Raw genomic sequence first — 14445 nt, 5'->3', positions numbered from 1 at the left:
CCGGCCATTCGGTCCGAGGGGAGCTAAGAAACGCCTGGAAACCTACTCCAGGGTGCACGTCAACATGCGGCGTATGCGCCCGTAATGAGACAGGAGGGGCCGAAGGCTCGACCTCCATTGCGTCGGGGCATCCGACGCGCGATGACGCCATGTGGTCCGGAGAGGGCAAGTGTTCCATGGCGGAGGACAGCTGGTCACGGGAAGCGATCGGCGGCGCGTGACCCAGGGAGGCGGTTGGCGGCTGCAGCGAAGCGTCCACTGCGGGCGGCGCCGGCGGCGGCGGCGGCGGCGGCGCGACGCCATGAGGCAAAATGGAAGGCATCGTCGGTAACACCTGGGGTTGAGGCGAGCCAGTAGATGGGTCCCCAGGGCGCTGACCGGACGGCTCCGTCGCTGAAAGCAGACGGGGAGCGGCAGAACCCAGGCGACGACAGAGGCGCAGCTGATTGAGATGCCGACGCACCTCACCAGAGGCCCCCAAAACCAAATACATCGCGCGGCCGAGGCAGCGAAGAATGCGCCCTGCGAGCCAACGCCGTGAACCGCGATAGTTGCGATATAATACCACGTCGCCAGGAGCAAAAGCAGGCGTCTGCCGCTGCACAGGAACCTGATGCGGCGGATGCAGCAAAGACATCAAGGTTCGATGAGGACGACCGTGAAGCAACTCAGCCGGCGAGCGACCATCGCGGAGCTGAGAGCGATACGAAGACAAAAAGAGCAACAACGCGTCCTCCCGAGAATGCGACTCTTTCAATTTCAACATCTGTGACTTGAAAGTCCGGACCAAACGTTCAGCGGCACCGTTTGACTGAGGCGAAAACGGCTCGGATGTCAGATGTTGAATACCATTGGCCCGGCAGAATGACTGAAATTCGGCGGACATGAATTGTGGACCATTGTCGGAAACAATAGTCTGTGGAAGACCTTCCACGCAAAAGATAGCAGCCAATGCTTGGATGGTGGCAGATGACGTCGTGGAAGACATCCGGACAACAAAAGGAAAATTACTGAAGGAATCGACAACAACCAACCATCGAGCATTCCAGAATGGACCAGCAAAATCTATGTGTAAGCGTTGCCAAGGGGAAGCGGCTTTCGGCCATGCAAAGAATTTCCGCGGTGGCGCGGATTGTTGTTCGGCACACGCCATGCAAGACGAACACATATTCGTAATCGCAGCATCGATTCCGAACCAAGTACAGTGCTGACGAGCAAGTTGTTTCGTACGCACTATACCCCAATGTCCTTGGTGGAGAAGCTTTAAGACAGATGACTGTAACGAACGTGGGACCACGACCCTAGACTGATCATTATCAGAACGCAACAACAAAACACCACGTCGTACAAAAAGTCTCTCCTTGTGAGCAAAAAATCGGCGAACCATCGGATCCTCGATCCGTGACTTCGACAAGGGCCATTGTGTAGCAACAAAACGCAAAACGGTAGCAAGGACAGGGTCAGCAGCTGTGGCTGTAGCTACACGACGAAAATCAATCGGAAACGATTCGACCACGTCATCAGTGTCCGCATCAATGAACATGCAAGCAAGTTCGGAAGAATCGAATGCTTTATCCTCGGCAACAGGCAAACGGGACAACGCATCTGCGTTTCCGTGCTTAGCAGTGGACCGGTACAAGATATCGTAGCGGTACTGCGAGAGGAAAAGAGACCAGCGAATGAATTTCTGCGCTGTACGTGGAGGTACAGGCTTGTTCGGATGAAAAAGCGATGTCAAAGGTTTGTGGTCTGTAATGATGGTAAAGTGACGACCATACAAGAAATCGTGAAACTTCGTAACACCAAACACGAGAGCCAAAGCTTCTTTCTCTATCTGGGAATAATTTCTTTGCGCTGACGAGAGCAATTTGGACGCAAAGGCAATAGGGCGATCATGCGAACCAACTTTGTGCGCAAGCACAGCACCGATCCCGAAATCCGATGCATCTACCATCAACAAAAGGGGTTTCTGGGGATCGAATGGCGTAAGGCAAGTATTTGAAAGCAACGCCGATTTCAATTGGCGAAAGGCGCGTTCGCATTCCGTCGACCAGACGAACGGAACACCTTTACGGCGTAAGCGATGAAGCGGAGCTGAAATGGAAGAGGCATTGCGCAGAAAGCGATGATAATAATTAATTTTTCCCAACACACCCTGTAGCTGCTTCAAAGTTTGTGGTGCAGGCAAGTCCTGTATGGCACTGAGGTGCTCTGGACTCGGATGGATGCCTTGGGCATTTATGACATGTCCCAGATACGGCAAGTCACGAGCAAAAAACACACATTTGTCCTCCCTCAAGCGAAGACCATTCTGTCGCAAGACCTGAAATAATGTTCGGAGATTTTGTAAATGTTCCGCTTCTGTCTTTCCTGAGATCACTATATCGTCCAGATAGTTTGCTGCAGTAGGGACCGACGCACAAATAGTTTGTAAATATTGCTGAAACAATGCAGGGGCGGATGCACACCCGAATGGCAGTCTTTTGAATCTGTACAATCCAAGATGCGTGTTAACCACCAATACGCGCTGGGATTCTTCGTCCACCGGTATTTGCAAGTACGCATCTGCTAGGTCCAACTTTGAAAAATATTTTCCCGGGCACAGTTTGTCAAAAAGATCTTCCGGGTGGGGCAAAGGAAAAGTAGCAGTCACTAGTTGTGGATTCACTGTTGCTTTGAAGTCCACGCAAAGTCTCAATTTGCCGGAAGGTTTTTGCAAAATCACTAAGGGTGAGGCCCAGAGAGAAGCCTGCACACGTTCAATGACACCTTGGGATTCTAAATCGTGTAATGTGCTTGCGACCTCATCACGCAATGCGTGGGGAACATTGCGCGCTCTGAAAAATTTCGGTTGCGCGTTGACTTTTAGTTCCAAATGTGCTTCATAGTTCTTAGCGCAACCAAGGCCCGGTGCAAAAATGTCTGCAAATTCCTCACATAGACTAGAAACACTGGCTGAAGGCACAGTCTGGTTCACTGAGAGAACCTGATTCACTATTGACAAGTTAAACAATTGAAATAAATCTAAACCAAACAAGTTCACTGCAGCAGAAGAACGAAGAACGTAAAACGACACAAGTTTTGTTTGTCCCTTGTATGTTGCAAGAAGGCTGCACTGTCCTAACACAGGGATATGCTGTCCTGAATAACTAGTGAGCTGAACTGTTGCGGCACGCAACGGCGGTGCGCCCAGTTGTTTGTACGTGGCGTGATTGAGCAATGAAACTGCAGCTCCGGTATCGAGCTGGAATGGTATCACTTGTCCGGCAAAGTCCAAATCTACAAAAAGTTTATTGTCCTGCTGACGACAAGAGCGACTGTTTTGTGCAACGTGAACAGACACTGGTACAGAATCACTTGCGACGTGACGGGATTGCCGTCGACGTCGACGCACACTTTTTGTGGGACGAACACAGTCACTGTTAGAAAGAGTAACACTGGGCGGAGTGGCATTAACTACGTGAATGTCCATGGGCGAAGGTTCCCGAGCCTGAGTGTCCGTGGTTCGATTCCGGCGCGAAGAAAAGGGCCTGGAACGGTTGTGATTGTCTGATGTGAGCTTTTTCTGGCAAACACTTTGAACATGTCCTTTCTTGTGACAGTAAAAGCAAATAGCTTGGCGTGACGGGCAATTTTCACGCGAATGTCTAGTAGCACACCGCGGGCATGATTTCACTGCATTTGCGGGCTGGCGAGGCACACCTGGTTTAGAGCGCGGCGTCAGCTGCGTCGAAGTGCGCGAGGGCCGGTTACCGGGCCGCGCAGCGCGTCCAGCGGGCCGGTTAATGTTACACACTGCTGGCGATGCTTCAAAAGATTCCTGCGCACAGTCAAGTGTGTCTTGCCTATCCAATATGTCTATCACTTGTTGAAGGGAGGGATTAACTAGTTTCAAAATCTGTTCCCTTATGCGAACATCAGAAACGTTCTGTGCTATTGCATCACGCACCATTGTATCTGAATAAGGAAGGCCACAGTCACACTGAAATTCACAATCCCTAGTAAGGCCTTGCAAAGTTGCAACCCACTCCCTATTAGTTTGACCGGCCGTACGTTTCGTACGAAAGAACGTATACCGTTTTGCAACCACATTAACTGTTTCTTTGAAATAGGCATCTAAAGCCGACACAATTTCTTCGTAGGACAGAGTAGCTACGTCGCGTCGGGGAAACAATGTCACTATCACACGGTACGTTTGCACGCCGACACAAGACAATAAGTGAGGCTGCCGCTCGTTACCTTGAATTCTGTAGGCTGCCAGATGAAAATCCAGCTGTCGGGAATATTCCGCCCAAGATTCTTGAGTGGAATCGAACTGGCGAAACGGCGGTGCAACTGCATGTTGTGGCTGCGGTAGCTGTGAGGAAGCGGCGGCGGCCGCATCGTTTTGCAGCGCACGTTGACCCTGGACGAGCTGTCCCAGGGCATCCAATAACGCCTGCGTCTGCTGATTCTGCAAGCGATAAAATTCGGACAGTACATCTGGAGATTGTGGCGAAGCCATGACACAAGCAAATCAAATCAGAGCAAAACAAGCAGGAAGAACACGTTGACTCGTCGCCAAACTGTTGTGGCGTAGCAAGACAGCCACACCACTCGGAGGTAGCCGAAAGGCACGCTAACTAATGCAGACGGGCGTGAAGTCTGAAACAGGATAACTATTGAATGGTAGCAAGAAAAGTACGTAGTTGCTTTATACTTAACTTTTATTCTCTGATGAATACAGCGTTCTTCTTGAGACATTTATACTATAACTCTCAAAGTAGGTAAGGCTAATGGCGCCTTGCTAGGTCGTAGTCACGTGCTTAGCTGAAGGCTATTCTAACTGTCTCTCGGCAAATGAGAGGAAGGCCTCGTACGTCTAGTCGCTAGCAATGTCGTCCGTACAACTGGGGCGAGTGCTAGTCCGTCTTTCTAGACCTGCCATGTGGTGGCGCTAGGTCTGCAAGTACTGATGGCGGCGACACGCGGGTCCGACATGTACTAATGGACCGCGGCCGATTTAAGCTACCACCTAGCAAGTGTGGTGTCTGGCGGTGACACCACATAAAGCACTCTCGTCCAAAGTAGCGAACAGTCAACTGTCAGCCAGGGAGCCTCGTTAGCAGGAGTACTCTCTCTTCCGTGCGCTGTAGTCGACTGACGTCGTGTGTTTCGACGTTTGTTTAGGTGTAGCGTCCCCATACTACGGCGCAGTTACCTCGCATCGGACGGACGGACGGACGGACAGATAATAATTGTATGAAAATACAAAATTAAACTTTTCACTCGAGGGAAGACTTACACCAAGGACCTCTCGTTCCGCAGTTGCTCACGCGAACCACATAACCACTGTGCTCGTGAGTACACACCGTCCTTGATGTTGCTTATCTTGTGCAGTTTGTATAATTTGCTTATCTTTTTCATAGTTCCACACAACTTCTTCCTGTTTTCTCGATTGATCTGTGTTCAGTTTTTCAAGGCCTATCCACTGTGCCCACTTATAACTAAATCTGAGGGAGGGGGGTGCAATGGGGAGGTTCCCCTGTAAGCTACGAAACAACTGTAGCAATACGGAGCATCCTCGTTATCCACGTGATGGATAAGACGACTAATTCGCAACATAAATGTCAATGTAAGCATCAATTTCTATTGGAACGTGCTTCCTGGACCAAATAACATACATTTCCTACGTCTTCAATGCGAATCATGTAGCAAATGTAATTTAAAGAACATAAAAATATCGAGTGAATTTACTAACATAATTATGAACGACTCACGAACGTAAATTGATGTTCACATTGTTGTAAAAAGTATTCCACAGTGTTTCCATTGTCCATTAGACTAGCAGCAGGAAGAAAACGTTCGCTCAGCTGTGCTGAGATATCTTGCACTGAGGAAGCTCGCGCTTCGAAGACGCCACAGCATCGTCTGCCACCACTTCATGGGAAACGAAATATCTCAAGTGTACGCCAATGTGTTTCAATCACATATCTATGTGGCGCTAAAGTGTGGTTATGGATAATACATATGCTCAGATTGCGAATCTAACATCATAAATAAAGCGAGGGAAATGAATTAGGCGTCCTTCGTCTTCCGTAACATCAAATATATTTTAGTTATTCTATCTTAAATGAACTGGGCATAAAATCATTCACCAGAAGTAAATTACTTCTTAGCAACATCAGAAGATATTAACAGCTTGCCGGCGCGGGTTAGCCGTGCTTTCAACGACGTCATATCGCGGAACGCGCGGCTGCTTGCGCCGTCAGTTCGAATCCTTCCCCGGGCATGGATGTGTGTTAGGTTAGGTTGGTTTAAGTAGTTCTAGGTCTAGGGGCTGATGACCTAAGCAGTTTGGTCGCACATTTCTTGGAGCCATTTTTTGATCTTTCACGTAAACTTTATTTCATAAACGGCCGTATCTTTAGATTGCGTTGACATAGAAGCTCACTTTTTTTACACCACCAAGTGACCGGTTCCAGCAAGAAGTGCGATACATCTCCGCTTATTATGTCTACCCGTTCTCGAGGCAAACGGGTTTTAAGGGTTGGGTAGACCGATAGACGGTCAAGAAAGTGAGACTAGTAGGGTTCCGTTTTTACCGGTTTAGGAGACGAAATCCTAACAACGAAAACAGCTACGACAGCTACTGAAGATGAGGGCCGCATAAATAACACCCCCTGCTCTTTATTCGAAATGTTCTAGTAGCAGTCGATACATCAGCTTATTAATCGTAACTACGCTTTCGATCCAAATCACGTTTACAACAATGCAAATAGAATCCATTTGCCTATACACTTGGTAATTCACATCCCAGTATTAATGTCACCGCGTTTTAGAAGTGCGAACATTCCCATTGCTAGCTAGCTTAAGAAACACTTCGGCTAATAAACATTTTCTGGCTGTGGCGAGCCTAGTGAAGAATTCTAAACAGTGTAGAATACGTTTGGCAGCTATGTAGCCGTTTATTTCCTGGGGTGGTGCAGAATTATCCTACTAAATTTACTCGCTAATAACAGTATTTTGTTATTTCGATAAACATCCCGAATGACTGTCACATAAGCGGTGACATAAACGTAGAAAATTCATGTTTTTGAGTCCAGAAAGCTCTATGCAACAGAAACTGCAGTTCAATTTGCCATTTTCATTGCGAAATTGCCGGCTTATTCATGTCAGGGGTAATAATAGAGGGCTGTTTGCCTGGGTTGTCTGCTAGTGTATTGAAAGGAAGGTCTGGTTTGTTTTCGGTTCTAATCTCGATGGAGGCAGGTAGAATATCAGTAAAGCAATTTTAAGAAATTCTCGCGCCCCCAATACGTTTTATCGCAACCTTTATTCTATACTGTGGATGTCAATATGACACTTTTGTAGAATTTAATACATGTTACTGCCTACTTTTTCCGCTTCTCTCAATAATGGAATTGACTTATGTGTGGCACTGAATGATTTTTAACTGAATTTCGTTATGAATCTTCACGCATTGCTAAATTTGCACACTGTCGTGGTAGGTCAGCAACAGTAATCCAGTATGACTGGTCTGAACGTTGACACAGACCGTTTCGCGGCCGAATGCGGATAATATTTTGCTAATTCGTAACGATCTGGGGTTCTTTGTCTTACTAAAACAGTTATGTTTTCTCGATAAGTTGAAATTTATTTTTATTGGTACAGTTCATATCAATTAGCGTTTCTTCTTTCATTTCTGTCTTATATTTACGTGTTGTGTTTTTTACACATTAATCAGAATTAATATAGTCTTACAAATTATGGAAAACAGTCTAAAAAAGTTCAGATAGTTTTTCAATTTCACGCCTGTGCATAGTATGTTGGTAGCACTTCGTCGCCTTGCCTGTTATGCTGTGTAGCAGACTTTAAAGCCGTGCGGATCAGCATAACGAAAAGGCGAGGAGTCTTGTTTTGTCCACGACTGTACATTCGAAGAAAGGTGGAGCAGCATTTCACTCCCTCCAACAGGTATCGTGTAAAGAGAACAGCAACATAATTAGAGCTCATACAAACGTTTTATCGACAATCATTCTTTGCACGCACCATCTTGGACTGGAACAGCGAAGGGGGACAATAACAGCAGTAGGAGAAAGACCCTCCACCATGCAGAGTAAAGTGACTTCCAGAACATTAATGTACATACCACAAACAGGTAAATTTCAACTTCGTATGAATGGAGGACCTACCCGAAGTAGTTGCAGCGCTCTGTCGAGTATCTCCTCTACCCGCTGTGGGAACGGTATAGTCAATCTCTCTGCATGTTTTCAAGCAATAGAGTGTTACCTGTCTGGAAAATTTCTTTAAATGTGCTGTGTAGGTGAGAGGCAGCAGTTGTTGGGGATTTCTTCAAATGGACATTCCCGATACCGTCTGGTGCTTCACTTTTCTTGGCCTCCCCCCTCCCCCACCAACCTCCTTCCCCATTTCCACTAACAAATAGAACCCAAAGAAAGTGATGCTGTGCCATGTGGCCTGTCCTTGGAAGCATCTGATTCGGTCCTGAGGTCAATCTGAACAACAGTTATCAAAGCTTATCATGAGGATAAGATGAACAGGAATGGTTGTACCACAATCATAGGAGTTGGAGGAGTCCAAATTTGACTCGTTTATTGAAATGTATTCTGCATTGTACATTTGCAGCCGAACAGGAAAATGAATGCTACGCGCAGAATTCTGGAGGAAAGAGTGCACTAGTGTTCAGTATCAGGTTTCGCATGTGATCAAGAATCAGTTAAAAATGGAAGTTACAGAATTACAACAAGGAAGGCATCATAGGTTTGAGATGAGCGAAGGAGAGAAACACTACCAATGAGGAGTAACAGTGGAGCGTGATGTGTTCTATTCACAAGCAGTCACCTGTGGCACAGCACCAATAATACAGCAGTGTACCGGGGGTTGTCACAACTCTGGTCCGCTAGATGCACGATCTCTGCTGATTGACGAAAGCAATCTAGCACAACATACAAACACGCCACGCTGCATTCATCTGAACTCCAACGGCTGCCACAATACAACGTAGTGCCCGTCTCGCTCATAGCGGTGCATGTAATGGAGTAAACGGCGTTGCACTCACAGGCACCGCTTTTCTTTCGCCAAATCACGTGCCTGCTAAATGCCGTCCGGGTATTTTTCCGCCAAGTGGGTATTTAGGGTGTGGCCCGGCCTCTCTACAGCCAGTGTACGCTCCGGAATTACGCCATCAACGCTCAGCAGCCCTTCGGAGTTCGCACTCGACTCTATTTGTTTCCCTGGGCCTACGCTGGTCTCATTTAGGTGCGCATCAGTCGGGAGTTCACCCTCGAGCTTTCGCCTCGCTCGGCTTCGCCTGAACCATCCTCAGGTTGCTGACTCACTGGACCTCGTCTCAACCATCCCCGAGACCGTGCCTCACTGGAATGCGTGTCAGCCACCTTCGATCTCACATCTCGCTGGACTTCACTTCAGCCGTTCTTGAACCCACTTCTGGCTGGACCTCGTCTCCAACCGTTCATGTGCTCACCACCTTAGTGGACGTGCCACATGCCACTCGCCACGGTCTACGGCCTTTCGGACATCCTCTGAGTAAGAACATTCCCGCACAGTTTCAGTGACAGACAAAAGACGAGAATATTCCAGTGCAACGATGGTATCGACTTTCAGCCGAACTAAATAGCGCAAACTGAGGTCCCAAGAAGCTGTGTTGACGTACTTTGTTCTTTACATTGTTGCTAGCTGTCTGGGTACATAAACCGTAACATGTTGCTCTTCTGGATTGTAAATACAAAACCTTGTACGGAGCCTGTAGATAGCAGCCTCTTGTCATGTAGACGGCGGAAGATTGACCTTGGTATGTGCTATTTGAAAACCCTGTCCAATCAAGGAAAGAGTATACTGTGATGTGAGGGTAGGCACTATTTTCTATAGCCACCCTAAACGTTCTGAGAAAGCTATGTCATTACCTGGCTGTTTCTGTCAGCTACCTTCCAGGAAGGTACTATTGCGCTCCTGGCATCCGTCTTGTTCCGGTGTAAAATTCAAGCGCCGGCACGACGGTCAGGAACTGTAGAGCAGAGAGGACTGTGAAGGAAACGTCAGCCATTAGTACGCTGACCGACCCCTCTCTAGGACGACACCGAGACAGCAGCGGCCTCTAGGCGAAGAGAACATAAGCGGCCGCGCAGCCTGGCCGCGGACCCGGTTGAAGACAAGCCGTTCTACGAGCCCAACAGCAGCGACGTTGGAACCGTATTGTTTCACTTGTATTAGGAGTTGTGTATACTGAAGGGATTTTCTAATTTGTCTGTCGCCCTTTGCTTGCGACACACCACTGTAAATCCTCAAAGTTAGATATTGTCCTTTATCTTACTGTAATAAAAAATTCATTAATACGATTTGCTTGACTTGTTGTCTAACGATCCGAGAAAGCATGCTGGTGACAACCAACATTTACAGTTTGAAAGGCATAGCATTAAAAGTAACCTGGGTCAAAATTACAGAGGGAATAACGTCCGTCAGATTCTCGTCTCAGGGTACGTGGAAACTACCTAACAAAATAAAAGTACTATCACAATATTTTCGGTGTTGAGGGTGTAGAGTACTGACCTGTGATTTCTTCTCACCGTAATTTCCAGCAATAAACAAACATTTTTACAGTTAAAGTATTTACTGGTCAGCAAACATTAATACTATTTGGGTTTCCGGAGCCTTGTATCTGCGACCAACAGAAATCCACAAGACAATAAACGAAATAGAAGGAAATGATAGTTGAAATGCAGGATGCAATCAGTGACACTTTTACAGCGAGAACAAGTACAGACACGACACAGGCCTTGGTAATACAGATATCGAGAGGAAATACTTCCGAGTCTACCGCTTTTAATCGAGTACTGCTGACGAAGTTACGTGGGTGTACAACAGGGCGAATACATTCCTGGAAATTGAAATAAGAACACCGTGAATTCATTGTCCCAGGAAGTGGAAACTTTATTGACACATTCCTGGGGTCAGATACATCACATGATCACACTGACAGAACCACAGGCACATAGACACAGACAACAGAGCATGCACAATGTCGGCACTAGTACAGTGTATATCCACCTTTCGCAGCAATGCAGGCTGCTATTCTCCCATGGAGACGATCGTAGAGATGCTGGATGTAGTCCTGTGGAACGGCTTGCCATGCCATTTCCACCTGGCGCCTCAGTTGGACCAGCGTTCGTGCTGGACGTGCAGACCGCGTGAGACGACGCTTCATCCAGTCCCAAACATGCTCAATGGGGGACAGATCCGGAGATCTTGCTGGCCAGGGTAGTTGACTTACACCTTCTAGAGCACGTTGGGTGGCACGGGATACATGCGGACGTGCATTGTCCTGTTGGAACAGCAAGTTCCCTTGCCGGTCTAGGAATGGTAGAACGATGGGTTCGATGACGGTTTGGATGTACCGTGCACTATTCAGTGTCCCCTCGACGATCACCAGTGGTGTACGGCCAGTGTAGGAGATCGCTCCCCACACCATGATGCCGGGTGTTGGCCCTGTGTGCCTCGGTCGTATGCAGTCCTGATTGTGGCGCTCACCTGCACGGCGCCAAACACGCATACGACCATCATTGGCACCAAGGCAGAAGCGACTCTCATCCCTGAAGACGACACGTCTCCATTCGTCCCTCCATTCACGCCTGTCGCGACACCACTGGAGGCGGGCTGCACGATGTTGGGGCGTGAGCGGAAGACGGCCTAACGGTGTGCGGGACCGTAGCCCAGCTTCATGGAGACGGTTGCGAATGGTCCTCGCCGATACCCCAGGAGCAACAGTGTCCCTAATCTGCTGGGAAGTGGCGGTGCGGTCCCCTACGGCACTGCGTAGGATCCTACGGTCTTGGCGTGCATCCGTGCGTCGCTGCGGTCCGGTCCCAGGTCGACGGGCACGTGCACCTTCCGCCGACCACTGGCGACAACATCGATGTACTGTGGAGACCTCACGCCCCACGTGTTGAGCAATTCGGCGGTACGTCCACCCGGCCTCCCGCATGCCCACTATACGCCCTCGCTCAAAGTCCGTCAACTGCACATACGGTTCACGTCCACGCTGTCGCGGCATGCTACCAGTGTTAAAGACTGCGATGGAGCTCCGTATGCCACGGCAAACTGGCTGACACTGACGGCGGCGGTGCACAAATGCTGCGCAGCTAGCGCCATTCGACGGCCAACACCGCGGTTCCTGGTGTGTCCGCTGTGCCGTGCGTGTGATCATTGCTTGTACAGCCCTCTCGCAGTGTCCGGAGCAAGTATGGTGGGTCTGACACACCGGTGTCAATGTGTTCTTTTTTCCATTTCCAGGAGTGTAGATGAAGGAGTGCAGCAAAGTGAAGCGATGTCCAGCGACAATTGCAGTGAGGATGTGATTGTTTATCGTGCTTGGGGATAAGTTATATGAACGTAACATCGCAGCCGTATTTTGGAAGTATTTATTATTCGGACGACTAGTTTCAACGTTGTATTTCCGTCATTTTCAGATCCTGCTATGAGCCAAATTGGTACTTTCAATCATCGGCTCCTGTATCATAGGACCCATAGAATAAATAGGGTGCCGTGTACCATTATCTATCAGGACTGTATATTCCGAAGTTGTAGTCGCCACTCATGAGCTAGCTAGCAATGAAGTGGCTGCTTCGCCGTACATTTGGCCAGCGCGCTCCTGCCCGTTGCAACTGTCCCACCACGGCAGCCACGGCGTGCGGTCAGTCCCAACGCCCATTTAAACGGCCATTTACTCGACTGGTGTCTGCCCGCTGCTTGTTGCCCGCTCAATCACCAACACCAGACTCGTTCCTTGTCAGCTTCTTCTCCCCTCCAGCCGTCCTCCCGGTGGCACCTGCCTGTATGTCGCTGCGTTCGTGCCGCAGCGACGCCGAGGACTTGCTCAGCCACCACTAACGCGTCGATGGCGCGGATCTGAGACAGCCGCGGCTGCATGACGTCTTACGATGTCATACTACGTAATACGCATTACGTGTGTGGTCGCAAGTGCTTCTGATACCACCACAATTTTCCCGTCCACCTCTTCCATTCTTGAATTGATGATTGGGACATGTAATGTCTCTGATTACTCGTCGTGATCATTTCGCGAGACATATGTGGGCGAAAGTGATATGTAGTCCGATACTTCTTGGAATATAAGCTATCGGAATTTCAACAGTAATGCTCTCCTTGATGCACAACAATTCTCTTACAGGACTTGCCACTTGAGCTCTTTGTGCACCTCTGTAGAACTCTCGCACTGGAAATGGGTCTGCCTTTTTTTGCCTCGTTTGATTGCCACACTAAGGTGACACAACCCTGATAGCTCCAAAGAGACACTATACAGAGTGTCTGATTTAACTCACGACAACTAAATGGCTCGATAATAACACATCGTGAAAAAAAAGTTCTAGATGAAAAGTTAGTATTAGTAAAGGGCACATCTGTCTGTGGTACCATCCCTCGTGCGTGGGGGAGGGTCAACTTTGCATTTTCACTTGGCGGACTTTGAAGTCTGGTCAGCCACAACCTGGATGTATCAATTCGAAGAGATTAGACCGCTTCAGCTGTAAGTCATTTATTTATAGGCACGACTGGTTCTGCAGCATTTTAGGTGCATCATCATTTGCGATCTGTAGTAACGGTTAGACAGCAAGAAAATATAACTAAAATGATAAAGTGTATTTGGAATGGACATACAAAAGGCTTGCGTGAGATTAATCGAGCAGTCTAAGGCGCTGCAGTCATGGACTGTGCGGTTGATCCCGGCGGAGGTTCGAGTCCTCCCTCGGGCATGGGTGGGTCTGTTTGTCCTTAGGATAATTTAGGTTGAGTAGTGTGTAAGCTTAGGGACTGATGACTTTACCAGTTATGTCCCATAAGATTTCACATACATTTGAACATTTCTTTTACGAAGGTCTTGTTCAATTCGAAAAAAGATAAGGGAATGACGCAGCTTTCATCAGCAAATTTTCGCAAATAGCGGACTTCAAGAATAAAATCGTATAGAATTCTACCTTGATATCTAGAAGGGAGTAAACTAACAAGAATAAATTCCTCATGAGGGGCTACCAAGCGGATAAAATATTAAGAAATTCCACTCACCATGAATAAGAGTTGAAAGTTTACAAGCCGACCGGTTTTCCTCCTTATCTGCTGCTTGTTACGTCTGGAGATATGCGGGACACATGATTTTCATCACTTTATTTAATTTTGATTACCGTACTTGATTCTGAGTATTGTAATTGAAAAAAAAGTGGTGGACTTGTTTGTCTCAACTTGTGTCATTTCGGACAAGGGAATTCGTGCAAGCGTTGCGGTTCGTTTCCCCAGGAGTTGGGGAACGGCCGAGGCACAAAACACTGGGGAGAACGGGACAGTCCGCTCACCACTCAGAGGACTGTTAAGTCCCTGGCTTACGCAGTTGATAGAGACATTCCAGTGACACCTGTGGAA

General features: G+C 48.0%; 1 protein-coding gene across 1 annotated transcript in view; it reads left to right on the top strand.

Annotated features, from left to right (window-relative positions):
- The window catches only part of LOC126162984 (cytochrome P450 6k1-like), a 121417-nt gene that overhangs the window by 33094 nt on the left and 73878 nt on the right, over positions 1-14445 (top strand). The window lies entirely within an intron of this gene.

This window comes from Schistocerca cancellata, chromosome 2, assembly GCF_023864275.1.
Source record: "Schistocerca cancellata isolate TAMUIC-IGC-003103 chromosome 2, iqSchCanc2.1, whole genome shotgun sequence".
In the NCBI taxonomy this organism is placed as follows: domain Eukaryota; kingdom Metazoa; phylum Arthropoda; class Insecta; order Orthoptera; family Acrididae; genus Schistocerca; species Schistocerca cancellata.
Note: the sequence above shows the minus strand (reverse complement) of the source record. Positions and strands in the feature narration are given on the sequence as shown.